Source organism: Apteryx mantelli, chromosome 29 (assembly GCF_036417845.1).
Source record: "Apteryx mantelli isolate bAptMan1 chromosome 29, bAptMan1.hap1, whole genome shotgun sequence".
NCBI lineage: Eukaryota > Metazoa > Chordata > Aves > Apterygiformes > Apterygidae > Apteryx > Apteryx mantelli.
Window position 1 is genome coordinate 7,230,521 of NC_090006.1, and position 8,373 is coordinate 7,238,893.

The 8,373-nt window shown below is 52.1% G+C and overlaps 1 long non-coding RNA gene across 5 annotated transcripts; it reads left to right on the forward strand.

The window, feature by feature from the left end:
* Positions 1-788: 788 nt before the first annotated feature.
* Positions 789-8,003, forward strand: LOC106487775 (uncharacterized). 5 transcript variants are annotated; one of them, XR_010886515.1, is made up of 6 exons: positions 789-1,260; positions 2,119-2,246; positions 2,648-3,194; positions 4,002-4,097; positions 4,279-6,218; positions 6,335-8,003. It is a non-coding gene; the product is annotated as an uncharacterized lncRNA (long non-coding RNA). The 5 variants fall into 5 exon arrangements; XR_010886514.1 differs by having other exon boundaries at positions 4,279-4,958; positions 5,945-8,003; XR_010886512.1 differs by having other exon boundaries at positions 2,648-2,820; positions 3,009-3,194; positions 4,279-8,003.
* Positions 8,004-8,373: the final 370 nt, after the last annotated feature.

The following is an 8,373-nucleotide window of genomic DNA, read 5'->3' on the forward strand; positions in this document are numbered from 1 at the left end:
CCTTCCCGGTGCTCATGGACCCGTGCCGCAGAGCGCTCTTCTTTATTGGTGCTTCCTGGTGTCGCGGGGACAGGCAGTGCCGTCTCGGAGCTGCTCCGCGGTACTCTCTCACCGGTGCAGCACCAGAGCCTGCTCGCTGATGCCCGCCGCGCTCTCGGGGCGCTCGGTGTGAGCCCCGCGGGGCCGCGGTGGGCTGCGGTTCGCACGCGTGAGCCGGCCGGCTGCAGCGCCGCGCCGCGAGCACGTGAGGGCGCCATTGCGACTCTCGCTTCCCTCCTGCTCCCCCCGCCCCGGCCCTCCCGCTCGGTCCGTAGCTGGCGCATGCTCGGTGCTCGAGCGGCAGGCCCCCCCCGCCAGCTGTAGCTGGCGCATGCGCGGTGCTCGAGCGGCAGGCCTCCCCCCCCCCCCCCCCCCCCCGCCAGGCTGTGGCCGCAAGCAGCATGGCGGCGCCGGCGAGCAGCATGGCAGCGAGCGGGGCCGGCGTTTTCGCTCGGCGGCGCCGGCAGGTGAGGGCCGGGGCCGCCTGGAGTCGAGGATCTGGGGGCCCTGGTGAGGCGAGCGCGTGCATTCAGGTGGCGGCGGGCGGCGGGCTGTGTCCTGCCCGCTGCGGCCGTCGGTGCGTGGAGCCGGCGGTGTGGGGCGAGGGGGGGGGGGGGCTGGGGCCTGGCTCGGCGCCGTGCCGGGAGCGCGGGGCAGGGTGTGCTGGAGCGCGGTCTGACTTTCCCTGTTCCATGTGTTACCTTTAGGGCCCCGGTTCCTCCGCAGCACGGGCTGGGGAGGAGCGGGGAGGCAGGCAGGCCCCGGAGCAGGGTTATGGCATGGCTTCTGTTGCAGCAGGCATGCCCGAGAGTGCTGGTAAGTCACAAGGAGGTTTAGAAGCTCTGGACCAAGCAGGCTGAATGTCAATTTGAGTCAGGTACGATTAGTGCAGCCCCTGGTTATTTGCTTGAGAATTGTGGCTAGGTGAGCAAGAAGAGGGATAGAAGAATGACACTCCCAGGCACCCGGAGGCCTCCTCCACCCCCAGGTGCAGACTGTGGGCCCCAGCCAACCTGGGCACCAAATGATTGAAAGCCCCGCTGAGCTTCCCCAGTGCAGTATGCGGCAATGGGTCCTCCATTGCCTCTGACGTCTCCCCGGGCACCCATCTTCTGCATAGGGGTCTGCATGTCTCCAGCAGTGGCACAGCGGCCTGACACCTCCTCTTGTCTGGGATACGGGGTCCTTCACAGCTCTTTCCAGGAGGATATGGAGCCCTTGGTGAGTTCCCTGCTGCCTCTTCTGGCATTCTCTGCAAGCTCATGGATCCTCCTGCAATGCTGACAGCCACATGCAGCACCCCTATGCACTCAGTGCACATCTGGGATGGCACCCCCGCCTTGAGGGCCCTGCAGATTCCCACCCTTTCTGCAACCAGCCCCCCCCAAGCCATTAAACCACCCACAAATCCTGCCCCCACAGACCCCCAAATGCCTCCAAACCCCACCGCAACATTGTCACTGACTCCAGACCTTCCCCCTAAACTCGGTCCCAAAGCCCCAAACAATCCTAAAACCACTCCCAGACCCAGTGCCCCCAGCAGCGAGGTGTTCTAATAAATATGGGGCTGTGATCTGTGTCTCCCCCTTGACTCGGTCCCACTTTAGAGAAAAGGGAATTTACAGCACTTCTTGGTGAAGAATGTTGACAGGTGGGTGCACAGGTGACAAGCAGATTTTTCTGTCTTTTCTTATGAGCTGCCTCTCAGAACCCTCTGTGCGTGCAAGACGTGGCTGGTCTGGGATAATCGTGCTGTGTGCAATGCTTAAGGAGAACATTAACATAAAATTGCAGGCTAAGGAATACCCTAAAAAAATAAAAGTCTCGGGAAAAGCCTAAGAGAACATTGATGGGCTATGGGAAGCCCCAGCGATGCTAGAGAAAACAGCACGGCTTTTAGGCACCTCCTCAGAGCAGGAGAAATGTCTTACTCCAGCCTATAGGACAATGGGTGCTATTAATTCCCATCTTTAATTACCGAAAGTGTTGGGAAAGCAGAAGGGACTAGAAATGATGCATAGCAGGTTATGGACTATGTGTAAAGTTTCAACAAGCAACAATCCCCTCTTTGTTTGGCAGGGTAGTCCACCAAAGGGGGACATCTTGAAGAGAAGCAGCTAGACCTAGTGATCCAGGTGTTCATTTTGGTCATCACCTGTGAGGCCAGCATCCGAGCGTAAGAGGAATCTAGGAGCTGTATCAAAAAGGTAATAGGTTTGAAACAGAGACAGACAAATCAAGCGTTATCATTCTTCTGCGTGGCTAAAGACTGAGAGGCTTGTCAGTTAAGCGTGTGTATACGAGGGTTTGAGAAAGGATACTGAACAGTAACAATAATACCGAAGCAGAATAAAAATCAGGTTTCATGGAAGATGGCGTAGGTAAGTATTAGGTGATGTGCCTGCCTGTCTAATAACCTAGCCCTAATCGCTGTATGTAGTTTTTCCAAACTGTTTACCCTGTCAAGTATGATGCAAAGTGCTATATTGAGACCTTTCCTTTGAGGAAAAGGAAAGAAAAAAAAAAGAACGCGGTAAAGAGAAAAAGAACATGCATAAATCGAAGTGTTTCATGGCAAATAAAATGCAAGTTTCTCTCTTTGTTACAGAGATGGAACCAATGATAGCAAATGCTGACGAAGAGAAAAGCTGGACAAGCAGTTTTTTGGTGATTAATACCGAAGGGACGGGATGAAAGAAGGAAGCAAGAATGCAGTTTAGCGGACCCTTGATAGCACCCGAAACTGCGACAGTAGGAGGTGTTCTGGCATGGGTAACTAGGGTAACTCTTGATAATGACTGTTAGTTATTTCGGCCTCCCGAAGGCAGCACTGAGGACTAAGTAACCCGTTCCCACCCCATGGATATTGTTCACTGTATCTGCTTTAGTTTTGCTTTGGTTGTTTCTGTTTTGTTTCGTTATCGTACGTGCATATGTAGAAAGGGAAAGATGTCATATTTAATTTTTAGATTGATTGCCATGGCTGAAGTTGAAGAGACCAGAAAAACGTAAGCAAGCTGAAGTAATGAAATCAAACAGAACCAACTGAGAGCTGTCTCCATCGTCCAAAAAGGGAAAGCACGTTCCTCCTGGTGAGGAAAGATCACCATTAATAGTGATCGGAATAATAGATCACCAACATATAAGGTCTGAAGGTCTGTATGCATTACGAAAAGTATGCTACGTACGTATATTTCTGCGCGTGTGACTTTATGTGTATACAAGGCATCATACTTTAAGAGCTACAAGACAGCAAACTGTTATCTTGGGGGAATGGTGGTCAAGTGGTCAGAGTCTCTGAAGAGACAGAGAGACAGAAGTGTCCGAATTGTAAAATTAAGAGATCGCTTTCAGGAAGGCTTGGTTAGCGCGCCCCCAGGTTAATTAATCCTCACATCCCCTTTGGGGCCACAACAGAAATTCTCCGGCCGCAAGAAAGACTGTTTAGCAGCCATCTGGGCTGTAACTGTCTTTGAGGCTTTTCCCTTTGAGAGCACTGAGGCAATCCCATCTGCTCAATTCCCTCTGTAGTAGCTAATGTCAGGGAAGCAAAGAGACAGCGGAGTATCATCTATCCAAGTGGCACAGGGGGCACTAATCTTAACGAGCGGGGTGGGGGGGTTACTGTGCAAACGTTACAAGAAGTGGGTCTTCTTGTGCGGGTCTGAATTGACAGAGCACGGTTGTGCCAAAAATGTGGACACAGAAGGTTTCTGAAAGATTGATCTCTAGCGGCTACTTAGTCCAACTTCCCTTTCACAGCAAACCTGACTGTTGTCATAGCTCCCAAAACAGGGGATTGGGGGAAGCGGTATTTGTGGCTTGCGTATTCTCGTTTACCTTGCTTGTGTGTGTGTGTATTAGATCCGCTTTTGTGCTTAGAAACAACTTTGAATTCTTATGATTTCCTGCAGAGCTTTGAATGTTTTTTTTGTTTTGTGCTTTGCTTTATACTTTTGTAGGATGATGGATTTTACTATGCCTCCATCAACAAGTGCTGGCTGGCAAAGTTATGTCATGTCCCAACGGAGACTCTTAGGCGAGACGGAGGAGTTCAGGTACGCAGCCTGCCAAAAGAACATTGCCCAGGAAGGGTTGCTAGCCTTGAGCTATAGGCGCTGATGCACATGGCTCGTTCTGTCAGACACAAAGAGGTTTTCTTTGCTTGCAGAAATTTTAGCTTGGCTTTACACCCTATAGTGGTAGTGTTTTTGTATTTATAAACTGTGTTAATCCTAGGCGTTCAGAACATCGGGGAACGACTGTATGCTGCCGTGAAGAACTACAGGCTACCACCCCCAGACCTTTGTAAGTTATCATGCGTCAAGAGCGGCCAGGAGAATCCAAATGCCAGGGGAAAGGTTCTCTGCCTGGTCCTGACGAGGAGTCTTCGGCTGTAGGAGGGTCGGCAGGGTCCTTACCGGACTTGTGAGTAATAAGCCACAATTCACGGACCAGCAAAGGAGGAGAGGAATAGCGACCGGTAGCCCAGTCGCTACGGCATTGCTGTTGCTAGCAGGGCCCCAAGGCCCGTTTGAAGCCTCGCCTGCCTCTTTGGAGCTTTATTTTGGTCCATTTACCTGGAATAAGCAGCGAGGCCTCAAATAAGAATTTTCGTGGCTAGATGGGTAAGCTGTGACCCCACCTGTCTCTGCCTTGCTTTGTTGCTTAATGTCGCAACAGCAACTCGGGACCCCAGAATAAAAACTGTTACAGTGCTTAAGGGAGGATCTGCGTTTGCCCGGGTTGGGGGACCATCATTACAGCTTTTGGGGGGAAAAAAAGCTCCAAAACGAGACTCTCCCAGTGACCTTGGTGGTTTGATTCATTTGCAGGCTAATGTTCTGAGGGCCGGCAACTTGAAGAGGAGCAGCTCAGCCCATTTTGTTGATTTTGGTGATACTGTTTTAAGGAAGCACGTAAGTACAGACGGGGTCTGGGAGGGTTTTCGAGCAAGACAGGAAGGAGCACAGAAGATTGGAGCGTGTGGAAAAACTAGGTGCCGTGAACATACTGAAGTTGTTAAGGGCTGAGAGAATTTGGGGTCAAGCCAATGAAAGGGGCTAAGGCGCAAGGAGCAGTGAAATACCGTCACTGAACACAAGGTTCCTTCCCAGTCTGGACCTGTGTGCGCACCCTCGCTCTGGCAGACGCAGGCACCCTGGAGCTGTAGGGAAACAGGCAAGCAGGCCCGCAAGTGGACTTTGGGCACAGCGGTGTGCAGAGCGCTCTGTGCGCTCGGCGGGCAAGTGGTGCTGGAGTGTGGTGAGAGCTGTTCCGGGCTGACGGGATCCATCTGGTTCCGCTCCCTGTCCCTCTGTCCAGCTTGCCACCGTTCTCTTTCTTTCCCTGTCACTCGGTCCAGTGCCAGCAGTGACCAGTGGGTCCCATTGATCTGCCTGGCTCGGGTTACGTGAGACACCTCTGCAGGGACTCTACGTGCAGAGGGCTGTGGATGTGCAGTGGGAGGGCACTAATGGGCCAGAGATGTGGTGGGGGACATAGTAGGCAGTGAAGAGGCTCCTGGGGAAGGAAGGTGTCACGGAGGCAGAGAGCAGCAGAGGCTCCGAGTACTCGGGTGTTAAGACAGGTGCTCGTGGTAGGGCGGTCTGGAGCTGCTGTTGTCTGTCCTACTCGTCAGCGCAGCCTGCAGTTACTGCGTCTTGTCCGCCTGTGCGCAGACAGGGCTGCTGCGCGGCGCAGCTCGAGTCGTGGTCGCGACGCTGGCATCGAGCCCGCTTTTCTGTCAGGTCTGCATTTATGCAAGCTGGTGTCTTCCCTACATCAGTCTTGCTCTGCTGCTCTTCCAGGAGCCTGTGCTCGACTCTGCTTTCTGGCACACTGTTATGTCGTAGGGCTTTCCAGCAGTATCTGTCTGACTTGGGCCACTTGTGTTGTTCACTAGGCAGCCTGAGCGAGTGAAGCAAAATCCTCCTCCTGTCACTGTCCTGGCCAGAGTCAGTTTCCCATTAGCTCACTCTCTCCAGAGTTTGGAGTTTTTGGAGGTCTTAGTTTTTATCCTGCCTTGGCTGGACAGTGCTTTCTGAGGGTGTCTGTGAGCGGCAGTTTCTCTGAGGAGTATCATCTACCAAAGGCTGGAGGTGGTCAGGTGACTGACCGAGCCTGACTGTATGTGAGGGTTGCTGTGACATCCCTGCGATGAAATGGAGCCAGAGAGGGTGAGTGAAGCAGCACAGAGGGTCAGTCATAATTGTGGAAACAATTATGGGCCTTGGACTAGGGAGTAGTTTTAGGAGGGCTGTGCCTCTCAGTAACTGTTCTGGCTGCTTTGCAGGTGCTGAAGCATAGTCCAGCAGTCGAAGGAGTGTTGACACAGCTGGAAGCTCTGTGGAGATCTGCGGCTGGCCATGGAGGATGAGCTCTGACTTGCAGCGTTGACACAGCTAAGTCCTGGGGCTGCACTGTATGTGAGCAGGGCTAGGAGGTGGAAGCTGGTTTTGCCCTAGGTGGTTACTGGTGTCATTGGCTGTGGATGTTTGCCCATGGAGCTGAGAGGACCAAAAACGTAATTGTCTGTAACACAGATGAATTAGTGCTTGCATTGTTTCAGGTAGGTTCAGTGGAAGTGCAGCTTAGTACAGTCCAGTGGCATGATTCTTGCACATGCTCACATTTGAACGGTGGCTAAAACCAAGCCTATAAACAGCAACTGTCACGTGATTTTGGTGCATGTCTTCCTGTTCTGCTGCCTTTCTAAATGAAGGGGAAACTTCTTAAACTGTGGGCAAAACCCCTTGGCTTCTCTGTACTGTTCTCATGCTCATGGGTGCTTTGGTGTTTCTTGCTTAAAGCTGAGGGTTTGAAGTTTTTCACTTAAGGTTTATTGTTTAGTTTGTTGTTGAGGGTCTGTCACTCAGGGGTTATGGTGTATTGTGGAGGGTCATGACAGGGTTAAACTGGTGGAAAGTTGCAAGTAGCAAGCAACAGGAGCCTCAGACAAACATACCCAAGGACACTGGTGCAGCTGGGAATGATACATCCTGAGAAAGTACAGATAAACTAGCAGAAGCCAGTGGGAACCAAGGTTAAGAGCAAGACAGCTTTTCTAAACAAGTAGCAAGGTACAAGACATGATGGCTGCATGTGTGATCAGTGTAATGATTGGCTACCTGTGACATAATCTGCATGATGATTGGCTTAGCAAAGTGTATCTGTGAAACCACTGAAGCAGCTAACTTCTTAGTATAAATATGCTTAGAAGCAAACAATAAATGTCTCAAGATGCACCACTTCTTGAGTCCATGCCATCATTCGCTACAGTGTATTACTTCATTTTGTGGGGCTCAGTCTTTATCAGTCAGAGTTTACAGTTTGCTCATTTAGGAATCAGGGCGCAGAATTTAAAATCCAACCTCATCCCTAAATTTTAAAGCTTTGGCAACCATTTGCATTCCAAGATTTGCAGTTTGTCACTTAGGGGTTACAGCTTACTGATAAACGAAAAGGGCTAAATCCTTGGATAATAAACTGTAAGCCCTGAAGCCTAAGCAGCAGGCTGCAAACCCTCCTTTGAGGTTTGTAACCTTCCCCTGTACCCAGTATTCAGCTCTGCACGCTGACCTGAGGTCTGGGTTTCATGCGGAGCAGGCCCATCACACCGAGACTGGCGATGCGATGGGTGAGCTGAGCACTGTGAAAGTGTCCTGCAGGGCTCTAGTCTGGGGTAGGGCAGAAGCACAGGCAGGCGAGATCAGGCATTTTCCTCTCAACTCTCAGAGCTGGATCCTATCCCTGAAGGAAAGAGCAGAGGGGGTAGGTTGTTGACTACTCAGAAACCTGCCACGTCAGGGGCAGCAGCAGGAGCTGACCCTTCCCTGACAGATGGATGAACGCTGGTGTGGTCATGACTCTTCGGGTGTCACAGGATAAGGGGAAGCATGGCAGACTCACGCCCAGGTGTTGTTTCTGTTCAGTAAAACAATAAACAGTTGCTTTATTCTTTACACTCATGTCTGTGGTTCCTGCCATCGCTTTGCCTGAAGATAATGCTCAGGGGAGGAGGTTACACATTGTGTGTGCTGCTGGGAGCTGGTCCCCAAGTCCCTCGTACTTTGGTGTCCCTGCGGTTCCCAGGGAACCCAGTGCTGTTCGCAGGGCGGTGGGGAATTTCCCTTGCATTGCCTGGACCTTGGGGTGGTGTTGGTGGCGTTTCTCATCATCCTGGGGGCAGCCAGGGCCCCTCCAGGGCTGCTTGAGGTCCCCAGGCTGCTTCCGGATTTGCTTTCAGCACTTCACCATGTCCCTTGTGTGTCTGGGGATGAGGCCTGTGTGCCTGGAGCTGGGAGATAGTTTCTGTGGGGATGGGGGGAGCCT